General features: G+C 39.2%; 1 protein-coding gene across 2 annotated transcripts in view; it reads left to right on the top strand.

The window, feature by feature from the left end:
• Positions 1–2821: 2821 nt before the first annotated feature.
• Positions 2822–17254, top strand: part of LOC127445476 (neuroligin-2-like) — a 271778-nt gene continuing 257345 nt past the window's right edge. For both annotated transcript variants that reach the window (XM_051705597.1, XM_051705588.1), the window contains exon 1: positions 2822–3676. The gene's annotated coding sequence lies outside the window, so the exon portion shown is untranslated. The remainder of the gene's footprint in view (positions 3677–17254) is intronic.

The following is a 17254-nucleotide window of genomic DNA, read 5'->3' as shown; positions in this document are numbered from 1 at the left end:
TTCTTTCAAAACTCTAAACACAAAAAGACAAAAATGCATGCATAATGTAAGAAAAAAGAAATTAGGCTGCATCCTGCCTCATATTTTGGTCTGGCCACAGCACCTCATTTACATCACAAGCAATGTTCTCCCTGGCTAAACAGTGGGGAAAGAATCTTCTGGAGTGACGGATCCAGCTGCCGAAAGCCCCCACATCAACTTCACCACATGCATCCTCCATTGCCTGGAGAAGAGGCAAGCGTGCGAGGGGATGGCAGTCATACACCTTCCATTGCCATGCCAGAAAGAAACTCTTCAGTTCGGTTTAGGAACGGGAATATGGTGGGCAGCATAGAACAATAAATTGTGGGTGGTCGATGAACCAGTTGCGGACCAGAGCAGCCCGGTGGAAACTCACGTCCCAGATGACAACATACATGGACTGTCTGGTCCACCCCTCTGCTCAGCTGGAATGAGGATGCCATGTAGTGTGTCCAGGAATGTGATGAGAAGAGCAGTGTTGTAGGGGCCAACACTGGTTGTCATGGTGATGGAGGACGCCTTGCTGGCTAACGGCTGCGCTCATGGTGATATTCCCTCCATGTTGTCCAGGGACATTCACAATGGCATGGTGGCCAATAATGTTTCATCCCCATCCCCTTCTTTTGGCTAGGTTGAAGCCAGCCTCATCAATGTAAATATAAATGTGCTGAATTGCAGTGGCATCCAGACAACAATACCATATGTGAAACAGACCTAGAGCAGTCAATATGGTGAGGCACAATACACTGGATTACAGTACTGTAATGTGCCTATCCAGTGCTGATACGATAGTAAATTCACAGTATAGTACTTACTTGCACAAATTCACAGTGCTGTTCTTTAACCCTCTCTGAGTTTCCCTCAAATGGCACCCTGTAGACCTGTTTCATCTGGATTCACCTGGTGAATGTTATTGAATATTGTGTTGTCTGCAATTATGTGGTTCTGGATTTCTCATGGTCTAATGGTATTGTTTGCCACCACCATGTTCACAATAGCGGTCTCCTGTTCTGGTGTGAACAGTGAGTGTCTTCCACCATGGCCTGGCCATATCTGTTTTGCAGAAGATTCACAAATATGATATGATTGGTTACAGTAAGCTACGATAATATTTTCTTTCGATATGAAATGACATTACTGTAACACTGGACAACAATCACTGAGAAAAATAGGCCTACTGATATGTCAGACTGCAGTATACTACAGTATACATACATAAAGAGCATAGTGTAGATGGTAGGTAACTCACCGGTTCTCATTTCTGAATGTATGGATGATAAATGCAACCGTGTAGCGGCTCAGGTTGGACTGAACTCTCTGCCTAGCCTCCCTCATACTCAATCCATGGTTGAGCACATGGTCAACCAATGTGACCCTGATCTCATCTGAGACAACTGTCCTTCCTCATCCTCCTCCTCTTACTCTCACTCCTTCACCTCTAGCTCTTGCTTCACCATTGACTTCCATTTTCTTTCAAAACAGGAGAGCTCATCTGTGGCCTTTTATAGTGCTAAAGCTCTGATTTCTAAGTGAACAATTCAGCAACTAGTGTTTACAACTGTGAGGAGTGGGTGTTGCCAATTGGTGAATAGAGCTTGGCATTGTGATTGGTGTTGCTTTCCAAAGGGACTAAAGAGATTTTAATTTTGAATGTTGTGCCTACTATAGAGAACTGTGTGTAGTGTTTTGCAAAAAGTGTGAATTATGCTTGTAATTTTGCAGACTTGGTTTAGGGATTTGGTACATATATTTCAGGTTTCGGTGATTGTGTTTTAGTGAGTAAACAATTGGGAAAAACTGTAAACACAAAACCAACCCCTGACTCTTCAGGCAAAATCAAACAGTCATCTCAAAACCATTTCATCTGTGCTCAAAATCAAACCATGCTTTCAGATCATACACACAGCAAGTCAATATATAAACACTAAAATATTTTTTTATTAATTGAGCTTCAACCACATATCGTCCAACTGCAAACCATCTGAATTTTGGATGGGACTCGTCCCCTTATGGTGGTACCTAGCAGTTATTGTGCTAACTTCTTGCCTGGGGTGGGAAAATATGATTTCTTGAAAATTCAGCAGTAATCTTTTGAAATTATATATATATATATATATATATATATATATATATATATATATATATATATATATAATCATAGGCCTGCACAGTATATAATTCATAGAGTAAGTTTACCTTTCAGATGAATCTCTTTGACTGGGATTCTGTTATTTGATTTGCCTGTCATTATTCAGTTATTCAATTATTCAACTAAATTGAGAAAATAAACAATTACATAAACTATTTGATTTTATGTTTTACTTTACAGTAATCATAAAAAAATAAATGACTAAGAATGATATAATATTTTATACATTCTGTGAAACTTTTACCCTGTTTACCCTGGGGGGCTTCTTGCCCCAGGTGGTGCTATGTCAACTAAATTAGCAAATGTTTCTATTTATATCCCTTGATAATAAGTCTAAAGAGTGCAATAAATGTTTTTTTTACATTTATTCATTTTGCAGACGCTTTTATCCAAAGCGACTTACAAAAGAGGAAAAGATAACGATTTAACGATTTTACTAGATAACGATTTAAAAGAAGGTTCACCATTCGGCGCGGGTGAGATCGTGTGATGGAGATGGGGCTTCTGCCACTTTAATGTGCCCTGACGTCATTCTGATGCAGAGCTGAGGATGACCTCGTGAGCGAGTAAGGAGAGAGAGAAATCTAACGAATCGTATCATAAAATTCAACCTTCTACTTGACAGCACCGCGGCCGGGTCTGTGGTAGTGGTGTGTCTAGCAGAGATGCATCATAAAGGAATGCAGGGATGCTGAGAGGCCGGTGTGTGGAATGCGCGCGTTGTCACAGCGACAGAGCAGCTTGGATACAGAGCATCACAGAGAGATCGTGAACGCGCACAAGAGAGAGAGAGAGAGAGAGAGAGAGAGAGAGAGAGAGAGAGAGAGAGAGAGAGAGAGAGAGAGCGCGCGCGCGCGCACATATCTCCCAATGTAAAATCACTGTAGCAATTGCTGTCGCGGGGCACCGGAGCCGGTGATCACCATGGCCGCCTTTCGTAGCAGGAATCAGATGCTGAAGATGCTTACAGATTAAAACTGAGACTTCGCTACTGAAGTCAGCGCGTGAAATCAGCCGGGAAAACTGGAATATCTCGCGTCGAATATGATTAAACGAAAAGAGTGTTGGCTAGGCAAATAGAGCGGGAAAAAACAGGTCGTAGAAGTGAGTTTGTATTCTCTTCTCTTTTTTTCCTCCCTATATGCTGTGATGGGAAAAACGGGCTGTCGTTTCCAAACAAGAAATTTAACGCACGAATCAAACTAGACTTCGTTTATGTAGACGTTCGGGTAATGGAGCGGCGTACGCACGCAATTCTCCACTTTTGAAATCGTTTCTTATGAATGTTTCTGATGTCGGGGTGTTGTCGGGAGAAGACGTGAAGCATTTCGTGCTATTTTCTGCTCGGACAACGGGAAATTCTTGTGGTTTATTCAGAGACGCTGAATATGAGAGAATGCAGCTCGGGCTGATGGAATTGCGGTGACAACAACTGAGAAAACGAGGAAATACAAGTAGATCTCAATATACACAAACCGCCGATTTCTGCCTGCAGGTCATTCCCAGGTAAGCATTTCCATAGTGAAGATGTCATATATTCAGTTGTTTAGTGTTTAATTCACTGCTTGTTCATGTCATTTGAGCTGCAAACCGCAGGGTTTTCGTTTAAAAACAGCGTAAGTACACATACAAATCGATGTTGATGTTAAGTTTTTTTAAACTGTGTGGTTTTGCGTTGTGCAAGCAACCTGTTATGAACGCACCCTCTTTTCCGAAATCCAGAGTGCGGGGCGCCTCGTTTGAATTGGGGCAAAACGGGGGCGCGGATGGTACTTTCGCGTGCACGATTGCGTGTGTTGGTAGTAGCCTACACATTGACCCATTTAAATACGCCAAGCAGTAAAAAAAACGTATTTAATGTTTCCATATGCTTGGATCTCCTTTTCTATCCCCACGGGGTTAAAGGAATAGTTCACCCACATATGAAAATTCTCTCATCATTTACTCACCCTCATACCATCCCAGATGTGAATTACTTTATTCTGCAGAACATAAACAGATATTTTTAGAAGAATTTCTCAGCTCTGTTGGTCCATACAATGCAAGTGAAAGGTGGCCAGAACTTCGACGTTTCAATCCACATAAAGGCAGCATAAAAGTAAATCATAAGACTCCAGTGGTTTAATCCATGTCTCCAGAAGCGATATGATAGATGTGGGAATCTGCACACTCACTTTAAAAAAAAATTTGTTTTGTTTTTTTTGGCGATTCTCATTCTTGGTGCATATCGCCACCTACTGGTTGTAGGTCAAAGGTGGAGAATCACAAATATTGACTTAAATATTGATCTGTTACTCACTTATAGATTACTTTTATGCTGCCTTTATGTCTTTTTGGGAGCTTCAAATTTTGGTCACTATTTATTGTTCTTATATTGTATGAACCTACAGAGCTGAGATATTCTTCTAAATATCTTCATTTGTGCTCTGAATTAGAAAGTCATACACATCTGGGATGGCATGAGGGTGAGTAAATGATGAGAGCATTTTCATTTTTGGGTGAATTATTCCTTTAAACATGTTTGAAACATTGTCAATTTGTTGCCATAATAAATAAATAAATAAATACACAGAAAAGATTCACTCTGGGCCAAAGTATCTTTCTCAGTCTTCCTGTATCACACACACACACACTCACACACACACACACACACACACACACACACACACACACACAGACACACACACACACACACTAGATGTTGGTGCAGCTATCATTATGAGGACTCTCCATAGACATAATGATTTTTATACTGTACGAACTATAGATTCTATCCCCTAACCCTACCCCTAAACCTAACCCTCACAAAAAACGTTCTGCATTTTTACATTTTCAATAAAACATCGTTTAGTATGATTTATAAGTGATTTAAATTATGGGGACACTAGAAATGTCCTCATAAACCATATTTATAGCATAATACCCTTGTAATGACCAGTTTGTTACCTAAAAAAAAGTCCTCGTAAACCACTTAAACCTGCCCACACACACACACACACACACACACACATGTTGGTGTGGCTGTCTTTATGAGGACTTTCCATAGACTTAATGATTTTTATACTGTACGAACTATAGTTTCTATCCCCTAACCTTACATGTACTGTACCTGTCACCATATATCAACAACAAGTAATTGCTGGTTCACTGATGTGCTGAACATATGATGGGAGCAGAGGTCAAAACAGAAGCAGGCTGCCACACACACACACACACACACACACACACACACACACATACTGAAAGAATGGGCCACATTTATATGCTGTCCTGGTGTGGCCATTCCAAACCTAGTGGATAGCAGAATTGAGAAGAGACAGAAGAGCTCTGTTCTGTGAGCAGGGAATGCTGAACCCTCGCTTTCTCTCAAAGTCTCTCTCTCTGGCCGAATAGCAGATATGGAGCTCACTATGTCATTTGGGAGTAATGGATGGATGCAGTGACTGTCCTTGTGTTGGACAGATTTGTCTCTGCAAGAATTTCATTTTTTAACCAGCTAAAAACTGGACCCTTTAAACTGTGCTCGAGCGATGGAATGTGTTTTTCAGACTGTATGTTGTATATCTTTAATAATAGCATGTTGGTGTGTATGAATGCAGTATGCTTATATGCTCTCAGTACCAGACAGCATGTCTCGTTTATTCATACAGCAGCAGTCAATCAATGAGCTCCAATTGATTTCAATGGACTGATAAAAGACAGACAGGCAGGAGGCCTTGTCATTAGAGGATATATGAGTCTGTGCGCATGTGTTCCACGCGTATATGTATGTTGTACATGTGGGTTTGTGATGTCTTGGTGGAGCATTGAGTCAAGATGGAGAACCCAAACATATGTTTGTAGATGCATACAGTACATAACTATGTGTGTTTGTCTGTGTGTGGGATGGTGTCATACCCTGTGTAACAGATGGGCTGGACTGAGCCAGAGAGAGTGAGTTGGACACCAGGCTCTTGAATCTCCATGTGTTGATCTGATGTCTAATGACTGTGTACACCATATTTACCTCCGCATTCTTTCAATTTGCCCATAATCTGTATATTCAGAGCAGTTCATCTGATTCATTTGTGTTTGGATGAGGCGGTGAGGTGTGTGTGGGTGTGTGGTATTGTCATGGAAGCATTAAGCTGGGGGATAAAAGGTAGTCCTGTCAAAAGGTCAGATTTGGTGGTTTCTCCACCAACTTCATGTCATTTCCGTCCGCTTTTTGATGTGTTTGTGTGTGTGTGTGTGTGTGTGTGTGTGTGTGTGTTTGAGGGCTTAAGTTTACAGAACCTATCCAGGTGTTTAGTGATCTGAGGAAGATCACTCAGATCTGTGTGATGTTTGGATGTAAAGCATAGAGATAGAAGGGGAAAGGAAACAAGATAAAGGCAGGATTCTCTAACAATCACTCTCTCTCTCTCTCTCTCTCTCTCTCTCTCTCTCTCTCTCTCTCTCTCTCTCTCTCTCACACACACACACACACACACACACACACACACACACACACACACACACACACACACACACACACACATATACAGGATTCTGTCTGGTCATGCATCTCAGAGCTTTAAGTAAATGCTGGTCATCATGTCACCTCTCGGCAGCCATTTTAATAAGATTTGTGCCCTCACAGGGGTGTAATGGTCCTCCTGTCTCCTTTGGTTTGTGTTTCCCTCTCCCCCCTCCAATAGATTGTTCCAGTCTTTTTGTTCACAGCACCTCATGTATCTCTTTCACATGGGCACTTGTTTTAAGGTTAGAAGAAGGTCAGATGCTTTAAAGAATCTTTCATGAACACACACACGCACACACCACCGTAGTGTGTGAAACATCCTCACACATCGGTGTTGTGAAACAACATATATTTTGATAATCAGAGACTATATTATTTTAGAAAAATACAATTGTAATTAACAAAATGTATGTAATCAGTGACTGTATGAGCAGTATGTGTAGGCCTATCTAACATAATTCCATTTTTGTTTTTTACCACTCCAGTTAACAGAATTATTAGCTAATATTTCCATTTGGTGTCACCATTGCCCTGTTCTGGGCTAATAGTCCCAGTACATCTCTGATGGATCATTTAACTCTTTTAAGGACTGCCTAGCTAAATTTTAAAGGAAAGGAACTGTCTTTAAATTAATAGTAATAATAATAATAATAATAATTAAAAAAAAATTCAATTTTAACTTAACTTGATTCTATTTAAAATATCGTTAACCGAACAGAACCGTGAGTTCAGTCAAAGTTTTTCTAGCAAGTCAGTCCACTGTCGGCCATCTTTGGAATGCTCCCAGGAGACTATTTCCATGTAGCTCCCATCTACTTGAATAGGGAAACACCAAAATCTCAAAAAGGGTTGGTCAAGATTATGATCAAAGAGCATATTTTAAATCAGCAGTAAAGTCTGATAAAACTGGTATCATAAATTGTTCTTCTTTACCTCATCTTATGCTAAAAAACGCACATTTTCCAGGCTTGTATAGCTCGAGTTGATTGACAGGCGATATCTGTTTCTAAAAGATGATTGGCTCTTTTACCTGTAAGGCGGGACTTCCTTTCTACATCCGTTGACCGTTGGGCGCTAGAGCTCCTTGGTTGAAGTATTGGTCTCTGCAGAACAGTAATGGGTGTTTTCAAATCTGTGGGCATTTTCAAACTAGGATGGGCATTTCTAAACTATCTAATGAAAGTAGGGAATTTCAGTTTAGAAATCAGTGGGCGTTTCCAAACCAGGATGGGCATTTCTTATCTATGCAATGAAAGTAGAGAATCTCAATGTAGAAATAAGTGGGCGTTTCCAAACCAGGATGAGCGTTTCTAAACTATCCAATGAAGGTAGTGAATCTCAATGGTTTGAAAACGCGCACTGATTGGGAAAAGCCCATTTTTGTTCTGCAGAGATATAAGTCTCCCTTGGTTGGGCATTCCACTTTCTCCCATTCATTTGAATAGAAGTGGCTAGTCTCTGGTTCAGTATTGTGAACTATATGAACAGTTAGGGTGCTTTCACACTAGCACTTTTGGTGCGCACCCGAGTTCGAATGACGTCAAAGTTTGGTTCGTTTGGGTGGTGTGAACGCTGTTTTCCGAACTCGGGTGCGCACCCATGAACCGCATCAGAGTCCACTTGAAAAGGTGGTCTGGGGTATGGTTCATTTGAATTCCAGTGCGGTTCCCTGCTAATATGAATGCAATCGTACCAAATCGCAGAAGTGAACCCTTATTGATGACCTATAATTCGCGTCTTTGCAGGCTCCCGATCACAATTATTATGGTTTAATGAATTTCTCATACCAGCTTGTGTCCAAATAAATCACCTTCAGAAAGCAGCTCACATTCTTCACTCTTGCAACGCATCCGCTGGCTTGTGGCAGACAAACACTAATATTCTTCACATCATTGCACATTCAGTGCATCCGTGGCAGACAAACATATTTGTCGTTTTGTGCATGTAAACTTTTGGTGGTAAATACAAAGAGATGAATACTTCAATAACACAGTGAAGCTGATGTCTTCTTGAGTTGTTGCCAACAGTAGTAAACAGCTGCCACTTGTACTCATGTTGATGACTTAATCGGACCATGGTTTGGACCCAAAAAATATGATGTGAACAGAACTCGGTTTCGGTCCAAGCAATCGAATCAAGTGTGAAAAAAAATACAATGAGCCTAGTTTAAAATCTGTTTGGTCCAACTGCATCAAAATTATAGTGTTTGCAAGGGCATTTCTCCATGAGGTGAGGAAATAGGTGCAGAATTCTTCTCTCACAGACACTGCAAGTCTGCTGCTGCTGTTGGTGTGTGTAGGTGACTTGGCGCAATGGAGTTCTTGTTGATTGTAACTTTGGCAATGGCCGCCCCTGAAACCACGATGCAAGCACCCCCATTTCAGTAATGAATCCTGTTCTAGATTTGTTGCATTATCTCTTTGTTACAGTATATGAAAATAAAACATCAAAATGTATCAATGTATATTTTAGGCCATGTCCACACTAATATGTTTTCATTTTGAAAACACACCTTTTTCTCTAAGTTTTGGACTTCTGTCCACACTGAGACAGCGTTTTTGTCAGCGAAAACTGAGCTTTCTGAAAACGCTCTCCCAAGTGGATAAATTTGAAAACGCTGTCTTCGTGTTGTAGTGTGGACTGGGAAAATGGATATCATGTTGTCATGTGACACATCATGTGATCCCTTCAACCAAAACAATCAAGATGGTGGCCGTGTTATAGCGGTGCTGTTGTGCCTGATATTCACTTTGATAGCATTGTTAAAGATAAGTGTTTATCGGAATTGGTGTCCGGCGACGGAACACGAGAACAATTGCGTTTCAGACCATACATGCAACAGTGATTTTTCACATGCGCAGTATGGGACTTAAGCGTTTTCTTACGTTTCAGTGTTGATGAGCAATTTTTGGAAAACACTTGAAAATGGCAGTGTGGACAGGGTGCGTTTCAAAAATTAAAATGCAGCTTTCAAATGTATCCGGATTAATGTAGAATTATTTTCTTATTGTATTGAAAATATTTTTACATTTTTACACTATCTGGGCATTTTATAGATCCATTTGTGATGGATATACGTGCGGGGTCTCTAAAGACCCGAATAAGTAAGGGTGTTTGGTGAAATGCCCATGCATTTAAGGGTTAATACAACAGAGTTGGCCAAAGTGCTTCACAATTATACAACTTAAAACTTACATCACTGTAAAATTAACACAAACACGCACACCACTAACGTAAAAACAAGATGCACACACAACAAACGTGGTGTGTATGACGAAAATCATATGGCTATGGTTAAGGAGATAATTTTCATTTTAATGTGAACTATTCTATTAAACAATCTACACATGTCACCTTTAACTCAAGTTTAATATGGCAGATTAGTCTTCTCCCAAAGTGCGTTTGATGGGATGGATAAGCCCACAACAGTAGCAGACAGTGCAGGATTTTAAGGGGTGACGCTGTCTTTAATTTATACAGTTTTGATAGGATCTGTTTAAAAATATGTACACTCAGGTGGGCCAGGTGTTTAGGACCTTAATTTATCTTGAGGTTTTAGAAAACTGCTTAAAAATGTAACGGTTAATTCATCTGCTGCTGTTTGTTAATTCTATCTGTCTGTCTAATGGAAATCACTGCAAATTGAAATGTGAATTCATGCTCTATCTCTCACTTTTAGTACAGATGTCACTTAAGTACTGATAGAGATATCTGTTGATTGCATTGATCTGCATTGATAGTCTGTTTAGTCACCACCATGCAACATGTGACCAGCACAGCAAGGTCACTGCTCGTCTATGGCCTGATTTCCTCTTCCTGCTGTTGAGGGGATTTGAGTAAATCTGCAAGGCACGATGACGCTCAACTAGATTAGTATATTTATTATGTAAGACACACACACACACACACACACACACAGACAGACACTTGCACTTGCACTTACATGTATCTGTAATCACATTCAATCATATTGCTATTCTATCCTCAAATATAAGTCATGTGATGCATTCTGCTCTGTGATGGCACTATCAGAGCAGCAGGTTGAAATGCATGGAGTGGGCCATTAAACCATTTCCTTCCTGTTTTATGCCTGTTTCAACACATGCGCACACACATGCATGCACACACACAAAATGAGACTATTAAGCCAAATAGCTGCTTTTATCACAAGTGGGTCCTATTTACTCCTGGTTGCACTGGGAAATTAAAAAAATACATACTTTAAATATTGATGTTAATCTGGTTGCATCAGCCATTTAATTGTTAGAACAACCATCTTCCTTTTCCTTGATCTCTGTCTCTCTCTCTGTCTGTATTCTTCTTTCAAATCAGGGTGTTTGTTCATATAGTAAGTAGTTTGTGTGTGTCCGTGTGTATGTGTTTGACTGTCTGCTCTGGGTGCCTGGCTCTGTCTGTGCCCTTGTCTGAATGTTAATGTATAATAGGGGCCGTTAGACAGCACATAGTAAGTGCCACCATCGGTGAGGGATATGACAACCAACCGTCACAGGCAGGTTGCCGGGGACAATAATGAAGCACTTAACATACTATCTCTCTGTTATTACTGTATCTCTTACTCTCTCTCTTTCTCTCTTTCTCTCTCTCTCTCTCTCTCTCTCTCTCTCTCTCTCTCTCTCTCTGACTCTGTCTCAGTCTTTCTGTCTTAAAGTCTACATGAAACATCGTTTACAGCTCCTTATATTTCCACTATGTGACATATTTCTGCGTGAAACAATATTTAATGAGAAAACAATTTAGGATGGGACTTGATTTTAAATGGAAGTCATGGAATTAATTGGATCTTGGAAAGTTGTCTCTGTCATGAAAATGTCCTGAGCTGCATTTTCCAAAAGCGTCGTAAGCCTAAGTAGATCGTAGAAACCATTGGAGCCAGTGGTCTCTATGATCAGCTTGCGATGCTTTGGGGAACACAGCCCTGGTCCTATTAGACAACAAAATCAAAAGAAATAAATAAATTATGTTTTGCATATGTAGAAAATTACGCCTATTTATTCATTTATTTTTTGTACTATTTACAACTATTTACACATCATAGTAGTACTCACTATGTACTTCCTTTCATTTTTGCTCATTTTAATTTAAGAAATTGTACAATATCTTTTTTACTGTAAAACAGTAAACAAATACACTGAAAAGCAATATGCCAATATGTACCAAATACGCTGATTACTCCCAAAATCAGCTTAATGAAAAAAACCAGACAAAGCAAGAAAAACATGTTTACATGAGATTTGATATACAGTTGGGACAATATGAAAAATGCTAATAAAAACAAAAAGGAGTGATTTGTAAATTATATTCACCCTTGTATATTGAAAGCACCTACACATTATGTGATGTTTTACCTTGTGAATTTCATTTTATTTTGTTTTTTATGTACAGTAACTTCAAATCAGATGATTGCAACACACTCCAAAAAAGTTTAGACGGGCAATTTAAGATCATTAACAATTTGACGAGTTGAAATAACAAGGCAATGTGAAACAGGAGATGTTAAACAGGTGAGGCAATTGTGTCATAGTACTGTATACTGTATAAGTAGCCTCCAGAAACAGCCTTGTCCTTCAAGAGCAAGGATCGTTCAAGACTTGTCAATTTACCAACACATGCTTCAGCAAATAATCCAGTACTTTGAGAATAATGTTCCCCAAAGACAAATGGGAAGGATTTTGGGCATTTCACACTCTACAGTGCACAATATAGTTAAAAGATTCAAGGAATCTGGTCAAATATCAGTGCGTAAAGGGCAAGACGAAAACCACTTCTGAATGCGTGTGATCTCTGACCCTTCACACATCACTGTCTTAAAAAACGTCATTCATCTGTAATGGATATCATGAACGCTTGGGATAACTTTAGTAAACCTTTGTTAGTCAACATCACTCGCCGCTGCATCCACAGATGCAAGTTAAGACTTTACTATGCAAAGCAGAAGCTCTACATCAACACTGTCCATAAGCACTGCTGACTTCTCTGGGCTCGGTCTCATCTTAGATGGAAAGTTGAACAGTGGAACTCTGTTTTTTGGTCCGAAGAGTCCACATTTCTAAAAGTTTTTGAAAAACACAGCCGTCGTGTTACCCGGGCCAAAGAGGAAAAGGACCATCCAAGCTGTTATCAGTGTCAGGTCCAAAAGCCAGTGTCTGTATGGGCCAGTGGTGTGTCAGAGCCCATGGCATGGGTATCTTGCAACAAAAAAATATTTGCAGAATGTAACCAGAAATGGGAACAAAGTGATTTTCAATTGTTGCAGAGTGAAAACATTATTTTTTAAATGCTGGCAACTGTTTATAACCAATTAATTTTCGTTTTCATGAAACCAAAGGCCAAAGGGTTTAATCACAGTAAAAGATACAGTTTTGGAACTACACCACTTCATGTTGCCCGAATTTTTTTTACATTTGCTTTGATACTGAAGGAAACTGCTGCTTCACATATTTCTTTGCCTAACTGCCCATTGTGGATGTCATAATCTGTGAATGAAGACATTTTTATCAGTATGTATAATTACAACATTTACTGAACATGCACATCTAATCCAGATACAAGGAAAACATTATTAGAAGTAAAAAATATATATATTTTTTTCTTTCCAAGTCTTTACTGGATTATTGTTAGATATGATGCATTAATACAGATTTGATGCTGCCTTGATTTGACTGAGAAGCAAATCTGTAATTCAAATGATACTTAACTGTTAATTCACTGTATGATTGTTATGATTTCTATGCTGATAAATCCACCAAACAGGGAAAAATTTTATTGCTTATTTTAGTTTATTTTGGTGAGGCAAGTGGCTTATTTTGCACTTGTTTTTTCAGACCAGGTTGCTTGCCCTTACAAAAATTAAGAGTTCACTACAAATTTGCCGCAAACTTGCCGCAAATTTGCCACAGATAATTTTCACATGCAAATGAGCTTTGTTCATTTGTCCATTGTTGCCAAAGATTTGCTGCAGGTTTACCACTACCTGTAAAGTGCTGCAAACTTCTGGAAAACATTTGCAGTGAATCACAAGATCATTTGCATGTGAAAATAACAGGCTGCAAATTTACTGCAAGTTTGTGGCTAGTTTAGATTTGCTATTAAGCAAGAGTACAAGTACTGAGTTTCAATATTACTTGAGAAAGTACAAAAAGTATAAAATAATACTTAAGTATAATAATTGAGTAAGGAATAATGTACTGTACAGTCAGCCGGTTGTAAGTGCAAAATTAACCCTGCAGAGGGGGTCTTGTATCACCCTAAGGGATTTTATTTTGCGATAACAACCGGCTAACAATGCATTATTCCACTTATTACATTATTACTAACCAAATAAATAAATAAATGGACACAAAACATTGATTTGAGTTTAAATGGTATTTTTATGTGAGAAAAAAGAAATAGCTGAACAGCTGAGTTCTATTGGTGTTTAATTTTTTTGTAAATAAAGACCATTTGACTGCTCATTATCCAGCTTATTACAAGACTACTTGCTAAATAAATAAATAAATGCACATCAAACATTGGTTTGAGTTTAAATTATTTTATTAGAAATCGCAAAGTGATCCTAGATATAGGAAATATGACTCGTAATAGCTGGATGACTGGTCTAAAATGTCTTAGTTCCCTGATGTGCGGTTGTTATTCAGAAATATCAGGCTGCTAGATGGCACCATTGACCAATCAGAATTGAGTATTCCAGAGACCCGTGTAGTAACTACAAGTAAGAGTACTTTACATTTCTGCTTCAGTCAAAAAGGATAGTTATTTCAGAGACAGACATGTTGACTTAAAGGGATAGTTCACACAAAAATGAAAATTCTCATGATTTACTCACCCTCACGCTATCCCAGATGTGTATGACTTTCTTTCTTCTGCAGAACACAAAAAAAGATGTTTAGAAGAATATTTCAGCTCTGTAGGTCTATACAATGCAAGTGAATGGGTGCCAAAACTCCAAAATCCACATAAAGGGAGCATAAAAGTAATCCATATGACTCCAGTGGTTAAATCCATGTGTTCAGACACGACATGATAGGTGTGGGTTAGAAACAGGTCAATATTGAAGTCATTTTTTGTCATACATTATCCTCCTTGCCCATTAGGGGGCGATATGCAAGAAGGATGTGAATCACCAAAAACAGAATGAGAATGAGAAAGTGAAAGTAAAGTGGAAATTGACTGAGCAGGGAGGAGATCTTGTAGTAAAAAAGGACTTAAATATTTATCTGTTTCTCACCCACACCTATCAAATCGCTTCAGAATATATGGATTTAAACACCAGAGTACTTTTATTTTGCCCTTATGTGGATTTTGGAGCTTCAAAATGTTTTCACCCATTCATTTACATTGTATGGACATACAGAGCTGAGAAATACTTCTAAAAATCTTTGATTGTGTTCAGCAGAATAAAGAAAGTCATACACATCTGGGATGGCATGAGGGTGAGTAAATTATGAGGTAATTTTTGGGTGAACTATCCCTTTAAGACCTGAGTCCTTCGGTTGTCCGTGTTGCTGATCGCTCCAAGCACAGTATGCGTGACGCAAATTTCGTCATCAGCACAGTCCATGTTGCCCAGATTTTCTCGACCCACGAATGCGGTCCTTGTCTGTGCGCATCGTCGGCGCATGCGCCAGCCATTAACTGTATTATAAGAGTATTACAAAGCAGCTGTATTGTGTTGAACGTGTTTGTATTTGCTTGCGGTCAGAAAAGTGTACTCCGAAAGGCACAATCCGATATGGAACGCACAAAAAAGAAGTATACCCGGGCCTTTATGCTGACTTAAATATGTTGACTTCATGTTAACAAACGTACATACATCCTCACAAACAGATTGTACATTCTTTGCCAGATTCTCTCTTCCATTCCATTCTTCTCATCTGTCTGGAGACATGTCTATGTTCATGACATGATTGTGTGTCACTGGCTGTCTCTCTCTCTCTGGGCGAAGATAAGCACTCGTATAGATAAATTGGAACCATGTTAGAGGTTCCCATGGTCACTTGACTCGTGAGTCTAGATGTGGTCTAGCGGTGAGTGCATGTGCTAAGACACTCTGACAACAATTACATGCAATTAAGAAAACTGATTTATTTTTAACTTTATAGGGTTTTTGAAAAAAGCATCATTCTGAAACGTCATGTAAATGCAAACGCCATTTCTCTTACAATGCTTAAAGGTGTCATGACATGAGGAATCAAATTTCCTTGATCTTTTGACATGTTAGAACTCAAAATTTCCTGCTCAATGTGAAAAGAGCATTTGTTGAAACCAAGCTGCCAAAACGACTCGTTCTCTACTTTCTCCACATTGTGATATCACTCTGTGGTAAATATCTGCATCTGACTAGCTCCACAACAACATAACAACGCTAATGATAGACAGGCCAGGCTGATTAATCAGCTAATATTTGGCAATTTTGCAATTATCTGCATTGGCCAGTAACCGTGTTCGCCTGGTCAATTAAAATGTGTTAACTTTCCCATGTGTCATTTCCAAAACCTACCAATGGATTTGTCAATGGATAGTCAACACTTTCTGTTTTGAAGGTTTTGTTCTTTTGAAGTTTATGCCAATTTGAGAAAATATTGCACAAAATAAGTGTTTGTTTCCCTTTTTTTTTGACATCTTGTTTGCTGTTGTTAAATTGTATTATGTTTATCGGCATTTATATCAGCCATCTGTCATCCTGCTCTCTAGATATCGGTATTGGCGTTTGAAAAACCCATATCGGTCAACCACTAATCGATGCCTACTTTACCTTATTACTTATCTAGTCCACCCAGTAGCGGTGAGCAGTGAGATGGCTAGGAGAGAGCAGGTCAGTCAAGAGCAGAGAGCCAATCATAACAGTGGGCATTTACTGTCAAGTCTTACAGGAGCAGCAGCACCAAAACAGAGCATTTCTGACAGAGGGTCAGAGTGAGTGTGAAAAATGATCATGTATTACAAATACAGGTGCATCTCAATAAATTAGAATGTCGTGGAAAAGTTCATTTATTTCAGTAATTCAACTCAAATTGTGAAACTCGTGTATTAAATAAATTCAGTGCACACAGACTGAAGTAGTTTAAGTCTTTGGTTCTTTTAATTGTGATGATTTTGGCTCACACTTAACAAAAACCCACCAATTCACTATCTCAAAAAATTAGAATACATCATAAGACCAATAAAAAAAAAAACATTTTTAGTGAATTGTTGGCCTTCTGGAAAGTATGTTCATTTACTGTATATGTACTCAATACTTGGTAGGGGCTCCTTTTGCTTTAATTACTGCCTCAATTTGGCGTGGCATGGAGGTAATCAGTTTGTGGCACTGCTGAGGTGGTGTGGAAGCCCAGGTTTCTTTGACAGTGGCCTTCAGCTCATCTGCATTTTTTGGTCTCTTGTTTCTCATTTTCCTCTTGACAATACCCCATAGATTGTCTATGGGGTTCAGGTCTGGTGAGTTTGCTGGCCAGTCAAGCACACCAACACCATGGTCATTTAACCAACTTTTGGTGCTTTTGGCAGTGTGGGCAGGTGCCAAATCCTGCTGGAAAATGAAATCAGCATCTTTAAAAAGCTGGTCA

The sequence above is a fragment of the Myxocyprinus asiaticus genome, chromosome 1, assembly GCF_019703515.2.
Source record: "Myxocyprinus asiaticus isolate MX2 ecotype Aquarium Trade chromosome 1, UBuf_Myxa_2, whole genome shotgun sequence".
NCBI classification, from domain to species: domain Eukaryota; kingdom Metazoa; phylum Chordata; class Actinopteri; order Cypriniformes; family Catostomidae; genus Myxocyprinus; species Myxocyprinus asiaticus.
The sequence above is the reverse complement of the archived record's forward strand: the minus strand, read 5'-3'. Positions and strand labels throughout refer to the sequence as shown.